The sequence below is a fragment of the Natator depressus genome, chromosome 2 (assembly GCF_965152275.1).
Source record: "Natator depressus isolate rNatDep1 chromosome 2, rNatDep2.hap1, whole genome shotgun sequence".
Lineage (NCBI taxonomy): Eukaryota > Metazoa > Chordata > Testudines > Cheloniidae > Natator > Natator depressus.
In genome coordinates this window covers 65,151,582-65,169,287 of record NC_134235.1, presented here as the reverse complement: position 1 = coordinate 65,169,287, position 17,706 = coordinate 65,151,582, and the positions used below count along the sequence as shown (strand labels likewise).

Sequence of the window (17,706 nt, the reverse complement as noted above, 5' to 3'; positions counted from 1 at the left end):
ATCCAGCAGTGACATTGTGAAGGCAGATCCCAGAGAGTTTTAAAGCTTTACCCCTGCAAAATTCCAGAATTTCTGTAGTGGGCCAGGAGATTCTGCCACCTGCAAGGCTGCTTTTTGTTCATAGGCTCCTCAGCACCCCAAATACCTTTTGTCATTTATTGGGGCTGTGCAGGCTCCATCATTTCCTCCCTTAAACAAAAATGAAAAAAGAGAACACGCCTCTCTCAATGTGATAATGTTCCATCTCCACCACCTTCCCCTGCCCCCCATTTCTCTTTTCCAGCCTTGTCTTGAACTATCTCAGTGACTTGGGCTTGATGGCCCTTTGTTTGAGGGAATCAATGAGCAAGGTTTATCAAGTACCAAGTTAGGCTTCAGCTGCAACCAAGACTAGTCCTCAAGGACTCAATTCTGAAGCACTTAGACGAGAGGAGAGTGATCAGGAACAGTCAGCATGGATTCACCAAGGGAAAGTCATGCCTGACTAATCTAATTGCCTTCTGTGATGAGATAACTGGTTCTGTGGATGAAGGGAAAGCAGTGGACGTGTTATTCCTCGACTTTAGCAAAGCTTTTGACACGGTCTCCCACAGTATTCTTGTCAGCAAGTTAAAGAAGTATGGGCTGGATGGATGCACTACAAGGTGGGTAGAAAGTTGGCTAGATTGTCGGGCTCAACGGGTAGTGATCAATGGCTCCATGTCTAGTTGGCAGCCGGTATCTAGCGGAGTGCCCCAAGGGTCGGTCCTGGGGCCGGTTTTGTTCAATATCTTCATAAATGATCTGGAGGATGGTGTGGATTGCACCCTCAGCAAGTTTGCGGATGACACTAAACTGGGAGGAGTGGTAGATACTCTGGAGGGTAGGGATAGGATACAGAGGGACCTAGACAAATTGGAGGATTGGGCCAAAAGAAATCTGATGAGGTTCAACAAGGACAAGTGCAGAGTCCTGCACTTAAGACGGAAGAATCCAGTGCACAACTACAGACTACGGACCGAATGGCTAGGCAGCAGTTCTGCAGAGAAGGACCTAGGGGTGACAGTGGACGAGAAGCTGGATATGAGTCAACAGTGTGCCCTTGTTGCCAAGAAGGCCAATGGCATTTTGGGGTGTATAAGTAGGGGCATTGCCAGCAGATCGAGGGACGTGATCGTTCCCCTCTATTCGACACTGGTGAGGCCTCATCTGGAGTACTTGGGCCCCACACTACAAGAAGGATGTGGAGAAATTGGAGAGAGTCCAGCAAAGGGCAACAAAAATGTTTAGGGGTCTGGAACACACGACTTATGAGGAGAGGCTGATGGAACTGGGTTTGTTTAGTCTAGGGAAGAGAAGAATGAGGGGGGATTTGATACCTGCTTTTAACTACCTGAAAGGTGGATCCAAAGAGGATGGATCTAGACTATTCTCAGTGATGACAGGACAAGGAGTAATGGTCTCAAGTTGCAAGTGGGGGAGATTTAGGTTGGATATTAGGAAAAACTTTTTCACTAGGAGGGTGGTGAAACAGTGGAATGCGTTACCTAGGGAGGTGGTGGAATCCCCTTCCTTAGAAGTTTTTAAGGTCAGGCTTGACAAAGCCCTGGATGGGGTGATTTAGTTGGGGATTGGTCCTGCTCTGGGTAGGGGGTTGGGCTAGATGACCTCCAGAGGTCCCTTCCAACTCTGTTATTCTATGATTTTATGACTAGAAGGGACACCATAAAATAGAACAAGACACCAGATACTGTAGAAAACCAAGGCCTGGATCCAGAAAAGGACTTAGGCTGCGTAACTCCAACATTTGGGTGCCACTGATATCCTCAAAACCCCAGCTCAGCTTCTGCCTAACCCTGCAGGTTCTCAAGTCCCTCAGTACCTACATTTCTGCCTTTCAAGTCCCCAGTCCTGACAGCTGATGTCTCTCCCATGCCTAAGTCCCTGTAGGATACTCAAACTAGGCATTCCTCTGCTTGTCTTGCTTGCAGGGCCCGATCTGTTAAGTGAACTCAGAGCACACCTAAAGTGACACAAAATGGCCAGGGCAGAGGCCTCCCTTATAATCTCTAGCCTAGTGGTTAGGGCAATTCAGAGGCCCTGGAGGAATTCTCCCCTCTGCTGGACGTGCAAAAGAGATTTGAAGTTGGATATCCCATCTCTTAGGAGAATTCCCTAACTGCTAATGGGCTATGGGGTATTCTGGGGGCAGTTCTTTCTCAGTCTATCCTGTTGAAGCGGTTTCACTGTGTATAAATAATTAAATATGCATTGGGCCAGAAAGAGAGAGAGTGAGAATAACTCTTATTGTGCAGTGGTTAGAGCACTCTAAGAGGGGGAAGTTGAGGTGTGCACCAACGTTTCTTGCAAGAAATAGCTTAGGAGCAGAACCCTAGTAGACAGTTCATGGTTGTGAATCCTAAGTAGCAATAGAAACCTCCATCCAGCCTGGACTTAGGCACCTAAGTACCTGAAGGGGAAGGGTTTAGGCCACACGTCTCTCCTCAGGATCTGCTATTGGCTAGCTTAGGTGACTCCCTGCTCAGTGTGCTGGCTTTTGTGAAGCCCATTCTTAGGAGCCAATCTCTCCCATCCATTGTATAGGAAGCCTGGGCACCTAACTCATGGTGGTAGATTCCACTGGGTTGTTAGGCACCGCAACTCTGTATGTAACAATGCCTAAGTCTCTTTGTGGATTTAGCCCTTGGAGGTTGGAATGGCATAAGGCCCATCTCCTCACTCACCAACTCCTCAACTTTGTTAGTTTTGGGATGGCGGGGGGTGGAGGGCAGGAGGAGGAGGAACGAAATGTCCAGGTATAGACCCCAAAAAATTTCCTCAAATATTTGGTGGAGATGAAAGACAAATTTTGATCTTAGACAAGATGGCTACAACTACACTGCATACAAATGTTGATCTTATTGTTTATTCAGACCCAGATATGAAGCAAAGATCTAATTATTTAATTATATATTGGTAACTGGTTAAAAGATCAAAAACAAAAGGTAGGAATAAATGGTCAGTTTTCAGAAGGGAGAGAGGTAAATAGTGGTGTCCCTCAGGAGTCTGTACTGAGATCTGTCCTATTCAACATATTCATAAATGATCTGGAAAAAGGGGTAAACAGTGAGGTGGCAAAATGTGCAGATGATACAAAACTACTCAAAGTAGTTAAGTCCCAGGCAGACTGCAAAGAGCTTCAAAAGGATCTCTCAAAACTGGGTGACTGGGCAACAAAATGGCAGATGAAATTCAATGTTGATAAATGCAAAGTAATGCACAGTGGAAAACATAATCCCAACTATACACATAAAATGATGGGGTCTAAATTAGCTGTTACCACTCAAGAAAGAGATCTTGGAGTCATTGTGGATAGTTCTCTGAAAACATCCACTCAATGTGCAGTAGCAGTTAAAAAAGCAAACAGAAGTTGGGAATCATTAAGAAAGGGATAGATAATAAGACAGAAAATATCATATTGCCTCTATTTTAATCCATGGTATGCCCACATCTTGAATACTGCGTGCATCTCAAAAATATATATATTGGAATTGGAAAAGGTTCAGAAAAGGGCAACAAAAATGATTAGAGATATGGAACAGCTATTTCCCCTTGTTTTCCTAACACCCCTCCCCAGACTTTCTTGTTAAACCATGTATCCGATGAAGTGAGCTGTAGCTCACGAAAGCTTATGCTCAAATAAATTTGTTAGTCTCTAAGGTGCCACAAGTACTCCTTTTCTTAAATTAGAAAGTGTTATTTACTCCTCATAACACAAGAACTAGGGGTCACCAAATGAAATTAATAGGCAGCAGGTTTAAAACAAACAAAAGGAAGTATTTCTTCACACAACACACAGTCAACCTGTGGAACTCTTTGCCAGAGGATGTTGTGAAGGCCAAGACGATAACAGGGTTCAAAAAAGAACTAGATAAAGTCATGGAGGATAGATCCATCAATGGCTATTAGCCAGGATGGGCAGGAATGATGTCCCCAGCTTCTGTTTGCCAGAAGCTGGGAATGTGCGACAGAGGATGGATCACTTGATGATTACCTGTTTTGTTCATTCCCTCTGGGGCACCTGGCATTGGCCACTGTCAGAAGACAGGATACTGGGCTAGGTGGACCTTTGGTCTGGCGCAGTATGGCCGTTCTCACGTTCTTATCTATTAAATTGTACCTGGAGAAAACAGGGCCACTTCTCAGTGGTTGTTGGCTCTCCTTCTTCAATTTCAAATAAGAGGTGGGTTGTTTTTTTATAAAGTCATCTATTTTGTATCTTGTCTCTTATTACTTGTCGTGCTAGATCAATACATTCAGATGCTAAATCATGAACGGAAGCCACTGCTTCCTGAAGTATTGTATTAGTTTACCATGTTGGAAAGTGGTGCTTCAGACCACCAAAGAGGGAAATGAGACTTAAATTAATTTAAACACCAACATTTCAATATAAAAAGGACAGGACTGGGGGATGGCATGAGAAGGGAAAGTTGCCTTGTGTTCTCTTAACTGGGGGATAAAAACTGAAGTAACTGAGAAGAACCTTTGCTTTAATTCCACAAGATGTTTGTGAGAAATACAATATTAAAAATAAGGAGGAGTTGTATGTATTCAAAGTACTTTGTGCATTTTAAATGAAATATAAAAAAAAATCTGATTTGCAAAGTTAGACACACAAATATTTTTTACACAGCTGCCAAAACTTATATTCTGACATATCCAATTTTCGCATTGGGTATTTTCAGGTTCGGCCGATCGTGGCTCCCACTGGCCGCGGTTCGCCGCTCCAGGCCAATGGGGGCTGCAGGAAGCGGTGCGGGCCGAGGGATGTGCTGGCCTCCGCTTCTCGCAGCCCCTATTGTCCTGGAGCGGCGAACCGCGGCCAGTGGGAGCCATGATCGGCCGAACCTGTGGATGTGGCAGTTAAACCGGCCCGGCCCGCCAGGGGGCTTACCCTGGCAGGCTGCGAACCAAAGGTTGCCGATCCCTGCTTTAGATTATTAAATACTACTCATAAACATTTATAATGGTTACTTACTCTTATTTTGCCTAACACAGATGGAATGAAAATGAGTTGACTGAAAGGGCTGATGAATTGATGTTATGTTTCTAAAGGCAACAATGTATATATTTTCAAGCTGTAGCGTAGAGAGGTTGAACTAAACCAATTACTTTAATGAATATTTTACTTGGATTGATGAATTCATTAGCCTTTTAAAAGAGAAATGAGCTAAGCTATCTCATGGGTATTTGTTCATAACAAAATCTTAAAACTTGTTTACTACACTTGTTACATTTACTAGGCTTTAAGAAAAAAGCCTAATTCTCTCTTCTGTTCACATTGTTTTACATGTTTCAGAGTAGCAGCTGTGTTAGTCTGTATCCACAAAAAGAAAAGGAGTATTTTGGCACCTTAGAGACTAACAAATTTATTTGAGCATAAGCTTTCTGATCACTCTTGTTACAGTGTGTATGGTAACACCCATTGTTTCATGTTCTCTGTGGATATAAAATCTCCCCACTGTATTTTCCACTGAATGCATCCGATGAAGTGAGCTGTAGCTCATGAAAGCTTATACTCAAATAAATTTTGAGCAAAGTCTCTAATGTGCCACAAGTCCTCCTTTACTTTTTGCGGATACAGACTAACACGTCTGCTACTCTGAAACCTGTCATTATACAAGGCACTGAATTTAGCCATGTGGAGTGGAAATCTATCAACTTCATGAAAAAACTTGTACAGATACAGACAGACATCATCTTCCTTTCCAAATGCAAACAGATGGACATCGTACCAAAAGGACTGAAGCTAAAAAATCCATTACAGTCTACATACCACACAGACTATGCTGACAGCTTGTGCCACACACGCTCAAAGAAACTGCAGACCACCTGATCAACATTCTCTACAGCAAACAGGGAAAGATTAAGAATGAGCTCTCAAAAATGGATACTCTCATAAAAAACGAACCTTCCACACAAACTTCCTCGTGGTTGGACTTTACAAAAACTAGACATTTACAACACACACTTTGCTTCTCTACAAAAGAAAAAGGACACTAAACTATCTAAACTACTGCATGCCACAAGGGGCCAAAACAGTGGTTCCCTTAACCCACCCAGCAATATTGTTAATCTATCCAACTATACTCTTAGTCCAGCAGAAGAATCTGTCCTATCTCAGGGCCTCTCCTTCTGCCCCTCCACCCCCACGAACATGATACAGTTCTGTGGTGACCTAGAATCCTATTTTGATGTCTCCGACTCAAGGAATATTTCCAACATACTAACCCACAGAGACCTTCCTACCAAGACTACAGAAAGAAGGATTCTGGGTGGACTCCTCCTGAAGGTTGAAACAACAGACTGGACTTCTACATAGAGTGCTTCTGCTGATGTGCACGGGCTGAAATTGTGGAAAAGCAGCATCACTTGCCCCATAACCTCAGCCGTGCAGAACAAAATGCTATCCACAGCCTCAGAAACAACTCTGACATCATAATCAAAAAGGCTGACAAAGAGGTGCTGTTGTCATCATGAATAGGTCAGAATATGAACAAGAGGCTGCTAGGCACCTCTCCAACACCACTTTTTACAAGCCATTATGCTCTGATCCCACTGAGGGTTACCAAAAGAAACGACACCATTTGCTCAAGAAACTCCCTGAAAAAGCACAAGAACAAATCTGCACAGACACACCCCTAGAACTCCGACTAGGTTCTATCTGCTACCTAAGATCCATAAACCTGGAAATCCTGGACGCCCCATCTCAGGCATTGGCACCCTGACAGCAGGATTGTCTGGCTATGTAGACTCCCTCCTCAGGCCCTACGCTACCAGCACTTCCAGCTATCTTCGAGACACTACTGACTTCCTGAGGAAACTACAATCCATCGGTGATCTTCCAGAAAACACCATCCTAGCCACTATGGATGTAGAAGCTCTCTACACAAACATTCCACACAAAGATGGACTACAAGCCGTCAGGAACAGTATCCCCGATAATGTCACGGCAAACCTGGTGGCTGAACTTTGACTTTGTCCTCACCCATAACTATTTCACATTTGGGGACAGTGTATACATTCAAATCAGCGGCACTGCTATGGGTACGCGCATGGCCCCACAGTATGCCAACATTTTTATGGCTGACTGAGAACAACACTTCCTCAGCGCTCGTCCCCTAATGCTCCTACTCTGCTTGTGCTACATTGATGACATCTTCATCATTTGGACCCATGGAAAAGAAGCCCTTGAGGAATTCCACCATGATTTCAACAATTTCCATCCCACCATCAACCTCAGCCTGGACCAGTCCACACAAGAGATCCACTTCCTGGACACTACGGTGCTAGTAAGCGATGGTCACATAAACACCACCCTATACCGGAAACCTACTGACCGCTATGCTTACCTACATGCCTCCAGCTTTCATCCAGACCACACCACGCGATCCATTGTCTACAGCCAAGCTCTACGATACAACCGCATTTGCTCCAACTCCTCAGACAGAGACAAACACCTACAAGATCTCTATCAAGCATTCTTACAAGTACAGTACCCACCTGCTGAAGTGAAGAAACAGATTGACAGAGCCAGAAAAGTACCCAGAAGTTACCTACTACAGGACAGGCCCAACAAAGAAAATAACAGAACGCCACTCGCCATCACCTTCAGCCCCCAACTAAAACCTCTCCAACGCATCATCAAGGATCTACAACCTGTACTGAAGGATGACCCATCACTCTCACAGATCTTGGGGGACAGGCCAGTCCTTGCTTACATACAGCCCCAAACCAGAAGCAAATACTCACCAGCAACCACACACCACACAACAGAACCACTAACCCAGGAACCTATCCTTGCAACAAAGCCCGTTGCCAACTGTGTCCACATATCTATTCAGGGGACACCATCATAGGGCCTAATCACATCAGCCACGCTATCAGAGGCTCATTCACCTGCATATCTACCAATGTGATATATGCCATCGTGTGCCAGCAATGCCCCTCTGCCATGTACATTGGCCAAACTGGACAGTCTCTACGTAAAAGAATAAATGACAAATCAGACGTCAAGAATGATAACATTCAAAAAACAGTTGGAGAACACTTCAGTCTCTCTGGTCACTCGATTACAGACCGAAAAGTGGCAATTCTTCAACAAAAATCTTCAGAAACAGACTCCAACGAGAGACTGCTGAATTGGAATTAATTTGCAAACTGGATACAATTAACTTAGGCTTGAATAAAGACTGGGAGTGGATGTGTCTTTACACAAAGTAAAACTATTTCCCCATGTTTATTTCCCACCCCCTACTGTTCCTCACACGTTCTTGTCAACTGCTGGAAATGGCCCACCTTGATTATCACTACAAAAGGTTCCCCCTGCTCTCCTGCTAGTAATAGTTCACCTTACCTGATCACCCATTGTTTCATGTTCCGTGTGTATATAAAATCTCCCCACTGTATTTTCCACTGAATGCATCCGATGAAGTGAGCTGTAGCTCACAAAACTTATGCTCAAATAAATTTGTTAGTCTCTAAGGTGCCACAAGTATTCCTTTGCTTATTGTTTTACATGATAAGCCATTCTGCAGTTGTTTTCTTACTGTGATGGGAAAAATCTTTGATCTTACATAGATTACTTTTGGTATCTTTCCTTTTTTATGAAGTACTGTCCAGACTACAAATGTCCATGTTATTGGTCTGCAGAATTGACACAACCTCTTTACAAGACCTTCCCTTTACCGTATCACAGAAGGAAAGATGAGAAAAAGGAGCAGTTTCAGTACAAAGCATTTGCAAAGACTCTCTTTGGAAGTTGTTAATGCCAGGCTTCAAGGATGCCATGCTTATGTTTGAAACTTGCTTACATTTAGTGGAGACAATGGTGGAAGTCTAGTGCTCCCTTTTTTTGCTATCGGGAGAGATCATCTACTTGTGTATTGGTGTGCATGCATGTGCGAATATTGTTTGCGGTGTTGTAGAAGTGTTGGTCCCAGGATATGAGAGAGACAAGATGGGGGACATAATATGTTTTACTGGACCAACTTCTGTTGGTGAAAGGGACAAGCTCTTCTTCAGGTGTGGGAAAGGTAATCAGTGGCACAGCTAAATATAAGGTGGAACAGATTGTTATGCATAAATTGTTAACTCGTTGCGAGAGACCATTCAAGATGAAGCAGGCAATTAACACATCTGCAGTCATAGGACAAAGGAGGCTTAGGGCATGTCTACACTACAAAGTTAAGTTGATAAAGTAGCTTATGTCGACCTGACTATGTAAGCCTACATGCTACAGTGTTCCTCTTGCTGCTGTAACTTGCCTGCTGATTTAGTAAATCCACCTTTACAAGAGGTGTAACGCTTAGGTCAACATAGTTCAGGTGACGCAGTATCTGTATAGACACTGTATTACTTGCATTGCCTGTTGGCTGTCAGGATGGCTGAAAGCCAGAGCCGTGCAATTGACAAGAATGTCAGTTTCACTGCTGCTCCCCTCCTTGTTTTGAAATTGAGTGGGCAGGGGAGAGGAGGAATTCCAGCTGTGAGCCCCAGCAGTGTAGACAGCTGGAGTATCGCTGCCTGGTGCTGAGAGCCTAGGCTGTGGGCTCCCCGCAGAGCTCCCAGGCTGAGACTGCAGAGCCCAGGATCTCAGCCTTCCACACTGCTCCTCTTAAATTGGTGCAAGCACTCCTGACGAAGACATGCAGCATTGACAAAAGGAAGGTAGTGTGGATATGAAAAACTGCAGTAATTACTGCAGCGGCTATAAGTTAACCTAACGAAGGATGACTTAATTGTGTAGTGTAGACATGGCCTCAGTGGGTTACAGACTGTTGTAATGAGGCATGAAATCAGTGTGTCTGCTGAATCCATGGTTTTGAATGTCTAGCAAAGTTATGAATTTAAGCTCACAGCTTCCTCTTTTGAAGGTATTGTGCAGGCTTCCCTTGAGGACAGAGACCACGAGGTCAGCTATAGAGTGATCATTTTCCTAGAATCATAGAATTATAGAATATCAGAGTTGGAAGGGACCTCTGGAGGTCATCTAGTCCAACCCTCTACCCAGAGCAGGACCAATCCCCAACTAAATCATCCCAGCCAGGGCTTTGTCAAGCCTGACCTTAAAAACTTCTAAGGAAGGGGATTCCACCACCTCCCTAGGTAACGCATTCCACTGTTTCACCACCCTCCTAGTGAAAAAGTTTTTCCTAATATCCAACCTAAATCTCCCCCACTTGCAACTTGAGACCATTACTCCTTGTCCTGTCATCTGCTATCACTAAGAATAGTCTAGATCCATCCTCTTTGGATCCACCTTTCAGGTAGTTAAAAGCAGGTATCAAATCCTCCCTCATTTTTCTCTTCCCTAGACTAAACAATCCCAATTCCCTCAGCTTCTCCTCATAAGTCATGTGTTCCAGACCCCTAATCATTTTTGTTGCCCTTCGCTGGACTCTCTCCAATTTCTCCACATCCTTCTTGTAGTGTGGGGCCCAAAACTGGACACAGTACTCCAGATGAGGCCTCACTAATGTTGAATAGAGGGGAACGATCACGTCCCTCGATCTGCTGGCAATGCCCCTACTTATACACCCCAAAATGCCATTGGCCTTCTTGGCAACAAGGGCACACTGTTGACTCATATCCAGCTTCTCGTCCACTGTCACCCCTAGGTCCTTCTCTGCAGAACTGCTGCCTAGCCATTCGGTCCGTAGTCTGTAGTGGTGCACTGGATTCTTCCGTCTTAAGTGCAGGACTCTGCACTTGTCCTTGTTGAACCTCATCAGATTTCTTTTGGCCCAATCCTCCAATTTGTCTAGGTCCCTCTGTATCCTATCCCTACCCTCCAGAGTATCTACCACTCCTCCCAGTTTAGTGTCATCCGCAAACTTGCTGAGGGTGCAATCCACACCATCCTCCAGATCATTAATGAAGATATTGAACAAAACCAGCCCCAGGACCGACCCTTGGGGCACCCTGATAGATACTGGCTGCCGACTAGACATGGAGCCATTGATCACTACCTGTTGAGCCCAACAATCTAGCCAACTTTCTACCCACCTTAGATGTAGTGCATCCATTCAGCCCATACTTCTTTAACTTGCTGACAAGAATACTGTGGGAGACCGTGTCAAAAGCTTTGCTAAAGTCAAGGAATAACACGTCCACTGCTTTCCCTTCATCCACAGAACCAGTTGTCTCATCATAGAAGGCAATTAGATTAGTCAGACATGATTTTCCCTTGGTGAATCCATGCTGACTGTTCCTGATCACTTTCCTCTCGTCTAAGTGCTTCAGAATTGAGTCCTTGAGGACATGCTCTATGGTTTTTCTGCGGACTGAGCTGAGGCTGACCGGCTTGTAGTTCCCAGGATCCTCCTCCTTCCCTTTTTTAAAGATTGGTACTACATTAGCCTTTTTCCAGTCTTCCGGGACTTCCCCCGATCGCCATGAGTTTTCAAAGATAAGGGCCAAAATGGCTCTGCAGTCACATCCGCCAATTCCTTTAGCACTCTCGGATGCAACGCATCCGGCCCCAAGGACTTGTGCACGTCCAGTTTTTCTAAATAGTCCCGAACCACTTCTTTCTTCACAGAGGGCTGGCCACCTCCTCCCCATGGTGTGCTGCCCAGAGCAGTAGTCTGGGAGCTGACCTTGTTCGTGAAGACAGAGGCAAAAAAAGCATTGAGTACATTAGCTTTTTCCACATCCTCTGTCACTAGGTTGCCTCCCTCATTCAGTAAGGGGTCCACACTTTCCTTGGCTTTCTTCTTGTTGCCAACATACCTGAAGAAACCCTTCTTGTTACTCTTAACATCCCTCGCTAGCTGCAACTCCAGGTGTGATTTAGCCTTCCTGATTTCATTCTTACACGCCCAAGCAATATTTATATACTCATCCCTGGTCATTTGTCCAGTCTTCCACTTCTTGTAAGCCTCTTTTTTGTGTTTAAGATCAGCAAGGATTTCACCGTTAAGCCAAGCTGGTCGCCTGCCATATTTACTATTCTTTCTACACATCGGGATGATTTGTCCCTGTAACCTCAATAAGGATTCTTTAAAATACAGCCAGCTCTCCTGGACTCCTTTCCCCCTCATGTTATTCTCCCAGGGGATCCTGCCCATCAGTTCCCGGAGGGAGTCAAAGTCTGCTTTTCTGAAGTCCAGGGTCCGTATTCTGCTGCTTTCCTTTCTTCCTTGTGTCAGGATCCTGAACTCGACCATCTCATGGTCACTGCCTCCCAGGTTCCCATCCACTTTTGCTTCCCCTACTAATTCTTCCTGGTTTGTGAGCAGCAGGTCAAGAAGAGCTCTGCCCCTAGTTGGTTCCTCCAGCACTTGCACCAGGAAATTGTCCCCTACACGTTCCAAAAACTTCCTGGATTGTCTGTGCCCTGCTGTATTGCTCTCCCAGCAGATATCAGGATGATTGAAGTCTCCCTTGAGAACCAGGGCGTGCGATCTAGTAGCTTCTGCGAGGTGCTGGAAGAAAGCCTCGTCCACCTCATCCCCCTGGTCCGGTGGTCTATAGCAGACTCCCACCACGACATCACCCTTGTTGCTCACGCTTCTAAACTTAATCCAGAGACTCTCAGGTTTTTCTGCAGTTTCATACTGGAGCTCTGAGCAGTCATACTGCTCCCTTACATACAGTGCAACTCCCCCACCTTTTCTGCCCTGCCTGTCCTTCCTGAACAGTTTATATCCATCCATGACAGTACTCCAGTCATGCGAGTTATCCCACCAAGTCTCTGTTATTCCAATCACATCATAATTCCCTGACTTTGCCAGGACCTCCAGTTCTCCCTGCTTGTTTCCCAGGCTTTGTGCATTTGTATATAAGTACTGAGATAACCCGCTGATTGCCCCTCATTCTCAGTATGAGGCAGGAGCCCTCCCCTCTCACACGCTCCTGCTCGTGCTTCCTCCCGGTATCCCGCTTCCCCACCTACCTCAGGGCTTTGGTCTCCTTCCCCCGGTGAACCTAGTTTAAAGCCCTCCTCACTAGGTTAGCCAGCCTGCTCGCGAAGTTGCTCTTCCCTCTCTTCGTTAGGTGGAGCCCATCTCTGCCTAGCACTCCTCCTTCTTGGAACACCATCCCATGGTCGAAGAATCCAAAGCCTTCTCTCTGACACCACCTGCGTAGCCATTCATTGACTTCCACGATTCGACGATCCCTACCCCGGCCTTTTCCTTCCACAGGGAGGATGGATGAGAACACCACTTGCGCCTCATACTCCTTTATCCTCCTCCTCAGAGCCACGTAGTCTGCAGTGATCCACTCAAGGTCATTCTTGGCAGTATCATTGGTGCCCACGTGGAAAAACAGGAAGGGGTAGTGGTCCGAGGGCTTAATGGGTCTTGGCAGACTCTCCGTCACATCGTGAATCTTAACCCCTGGCAAGCAGCAGACTTCTCTGTTTTCCCGGTCAGTGCGGCAGATAGATGACTCAGTCCCCCCGAGGAGAGAGAGTCCCCGACCACCACCACCCGCCTCCTTCTCTTGGGAGTGGTGGTTGTGGAACCCCCAACCTTAGGACAGTGCATCTCATGCCTTTCAACTGGCGGAGTCTCCTTCTGCTCCCTTCCCCCAGACGTATCATCTGAGCCACTCCCCGCAGTGGTACCTGTGGAGAGAACATGAAAACGGTTACTTACCTGTATCTGCGTTGCTGGTACATGGACGTTCCCCCTTCTTCTTCTGGAGGTCACATGTTGCCAAATTTCTTCACCGTCCTCCTGTCTCCGCTGCGCAGCCTGCTCTGAATCTTCAGAACCTTGTGCGCGTAGAAGCATATCCTGACGTCTGTCCAGGAAATCTTCAGTTTCTCTTATGCAACGCAGGGTCAATATCTGTTGCTCCAGATCTTGAACCTTCTCTTCTAATATGGAGATCAGCGTGCACTTTGTACGCACAAAGTCGCTTCTGTCCTGTGGAAGAAAGACAAACATGGCACATCCAGTGCAGGTCACAACATCTGAACACTCCCCATCCATATTACCTTCCTACTACAAGCTTCCTCAGGAGATGCAGTAAATTACTCAGTGAAGCCGTTAGGGTGTAAGCCTCAGTGGGCTCACCCCAGGCGAACTCTCAGGCAAACTCCTGCTGTTTGCTGCTCTGCTGTCCCCCGCTGCTCAGCTGGTTCCCCGCTGCTCAGCTGGTTCGCGGAGCGCCGGCTTTTTTAAACAGCCAGGCTCACCTGAAACAAAACACTCCCAGCTCCCGCCCTTTTCAGCCAACCAATTTTCTGACAAATGTTCACCCACAAGTGATAGGGTGTTCTTGTCTTTTATCATTTTATAAGTTGGAAAAAACCCTCCACATTCTGCATACTCCTACTTGTCACTGTGGCGTCCATGTGACGTATTATCAAACAATTATAAATCATACTTGATGGGGACTACATCCTGAAATAACTCTTTCCCGAACCCCATCTTCTGACCTTCAAACAACCCCCCAACTTCGCCAAGCTCATCATCAGAAGCAAGCTCCCTACACAACAGGACACATCAGCTCCAAACAACACCAGACCCTGCCATAACAGATGCAAAACCTGCAGACATACCTCCACGGGTACGATGATCAGTGCTCTCCCAACACACCTTTTGCTATCCATGGGTTCTACACATGCTTATCACAACATATGGTGCACTTCATCTAGAGCATCAAATGCACCAACAACAATGTGAATGAAACCAGACTATCACTGTGCTCTCAAATGAACTCACACAGAAAAATTATAAAAGAAAGAAACACCGTATCACCCATGGGCAAACACTTTTCACAAAATGATCACTTCATATCTGACCTCTGGGTCCCCCTCCTCAAGGGAACCCCGTGCAATGCCTTCAAAAGATGAGCCTGGGAGCTTAAATTCATAACTTTGAGAGACACTAAAAATCATGGACCCAATAGACACCCTAGTTTTATGTCTCATTACAACAATCTGTAACTTGCTAACCCTCCTTTGTCCTATGACTATGGAAGTGATAATTGAAAACTTCATCCTGATGTGGTGATAGACAAGTTGTGAGGGACTGATTTCCAAAGGTATCGAACACCTGTATCTCCAGTCAACTTCTGTTGGAATTGTGCTCACCTATTCTCAAAATCAGGTTCCTTACCTCTTTATAACCCCCTTTCTCATCTTTAATGTATAATCTACCTGCTTTAGAACAGTGTTGTGAAACTTCCTAATTTCTACAGTGCTTTGTTTACAGAACCTTAGACACAAAAGTAATAGGGATATGTTTATGAGAGGAAGAATTTTTTTAATGACAGGTTTCAGAGTAGCAGCCGTGTTAGTCTGTATTCGCAAAAAGAAAAGGAGTACTTGTGGCACCTTAGCGACTAACCAATTTATTTGAGCATAAGCTTTCGTGAGCTACAGCATCCGATGAAGTGAGCTGTAGCTCACGAAAGCTTATGCTCAAATAAATTGGTTAGTCTCTAATTTTTTTAATAAACATTATAAGTACCAAGTTGAGGATATATATATACTTGTTTTTATACCTGATTTTTATTCATGTCATTTTTGTTTCTAGGACATGGTATTGGTACCCCTTTTTGTTATAACCTATGATATGTCGCTGAACAAAAGCTGAAGGAATGTTACGCTGTCTGCCTTCAGTTTTCATTCCTAGCCAGATACAGGTTTGAACATATGTTGTACAAGTATTAGACTCCATTTCTAAAAGAAACAATAACAGGTTTTTATTAACAGTTTTCACTAACAGAGTAAAAAAAAAGCTATGGTTTAGTTATTTGCATATTGTCGGTACATTTGGACTACTTCTGATACTATATGGAAGTCTTGTGTTAGCAACTTTTATGAAGTAACAAATTCAGTTTTTGCTCCCCAGCTAAGAATGCTGCAACAGAAACATATGCCAACCTTGAATACTATACAGTAGGAGAGTGATTAATACTGTGTGGTGTTCGTATAAGAAAGTAAAGCATTGAGGAGAAAAGTGCTGTATGGGCACATAGCAGCTCACTTCGAGTAATATTGCAGTGGGTTTTAAGTCTGTGTGAGAGGAGTTTATCTATGTATTGTACATATGAATAGATGGACACGGGAACATTTTTAAACTGGATTGCCTAAGGTTACATACCTACTCTCTCTATTTGGCTAGCTTTGTAAAAGTGCCTTTATCTTCAGTGCTAAGCGCCTAAAGAATCCACTTTGTTCCATGGGAGATGTGGATACTCAGCTCCTCTGCAGATCAGGCCATTTTAGTTAGTTGCCTAACTATAGATTTAGATGCTTAATTTGAGACATCCATGTTTTAAAACTGTGGCCACTGTAGACTTCTAGTTACATATGAGAACCATATGGGCCCTTAAAACTTCAGAAAACTACTTTCTTGTTGTGCTGGTCACAGAAATTACTTGACATACACTGTCAAGAGTACTAAATGTCAGATAGCTACACCTTTTTCTCATTATTGTACATCTAATCAGTAGGAAAACTGAAAAAATGAATTACAGAACTTATCAGCAATTTTAAAAATCACTTAGAACATACAGAGACTATTATGTATGCGTTTCAGAATCCACAGCGTTAGTTATTTTATGGAGCTAGGTGTGCATTTATAACATGCATCTAAGATTTAGTGGATTAAATTCACCATGCATGTGTAGAATACATTCATGATGAATATTTTCCAGATTGATTAGTAGTTTGTACAGTAGCAGCAATTTGCATGGCATTCCACTGTAGCCTGACAGATTGATTACAGCTCAGGTTCCAAATGAACATAGAGTTCCCCAGTTCAGCAAGGTATTTAAGCACTTGTAATTTAAAGCATATGAGTAATTCCCTTGACATGGTAGGATTACTCATGTACTGAATCGCATATGCTTAAGTACCTGGCTGAATTGGGGTCTAAATTGTTATGCTAAACATTGTAAATAAAGCAAGCTGAGTTGTGTAATTTTGCAATTACACAACGTACAGAATCAGAATTCAGAAATACAGAATAAACTGCTACATTGTAATAAATCTTTCACTACTATATCGAAGTAATGAACTACAAGTCTGATTTTGAAAGTGCACTACTAAATATTGCTCATTTTTTTCAGAGTTCAGAAAAAAGCACTTTTTTAAAGCAGTTCATTGTGTAAGGTGAACATTTAACTTCAAGCATTTAAATTTTATTAAAAAACCCAAATTTGATTATTGTGATTAAGTGGTTTAATGTATTGAAATTTAGTTTTGCTCATGTGCTCTACTTCAGTAGCACTGTGCTAGCAAACAGCTATAATTAGATTAGCAGCCTGTTAAACAGTGGTGACAGTATCTGAGCCTCAGAGAGCATGTGCTGGGTTCTGCATGTGCCTTTCTCTGATTGGCTGCAGACGTTGCTGCTTGCCAGTTTGATAGGTTTCCACAGTAATCTTTATGCTGCATTACAGACATAGATACAGAGGTACTGTGTCCATGCAACGGTGGAGGTGCTCATCTTGTAGCATTAAAAGAAAGCGCACAGATGAAAGGCATTGGTCTTTGTTATAAAACATCAGTACTTAACGACTGCTAGCTGCAAACAGAGGTCAGTGAAGGAGTTTCAATTCATGGTAATTACTTTCAGGTCTTTATCTCTCCCATAAAACACAGTCATGCATGAAATGAATACTGTTAATCATGTCATCTATTTAATTTGGTCTTGCTTTCATTAATATCATATGTACTCCAGTGGGATAGCCATCAGATTA

At 44.1% G+C, this 17,706-nt stretch overlaps 1 protein-coding gene across 6 annotated transcripts in view; it reads left to right on the top strand.

Moving 5' to 3' along the window:
- Positions 1–17,706, top strand: part of FAM110B (family with sequence similarity 110 member B) — a 191,559-nt gene that overhangs the window by 75,684 nt on the left and 98,169 nt on the right. For 2 of the 6 annotated variants that reach the window (XM_074944349.1, XM_074944351.1), the window contains exon 1: positions 17,387–17,543. The exons of 3 other annotated variants lie outside the window; for them this stretch is intronic. The gene's annotated coding sequence lies outside the window, so the exon portion shown is untranslated. Of the gene's footprint in view, positions 1–17,386; positions 17,569–17,706 lie in introns of those variants that run through there. One more of the 6 variants, XM_074944350.1, reaches the window with a different exon arrangement.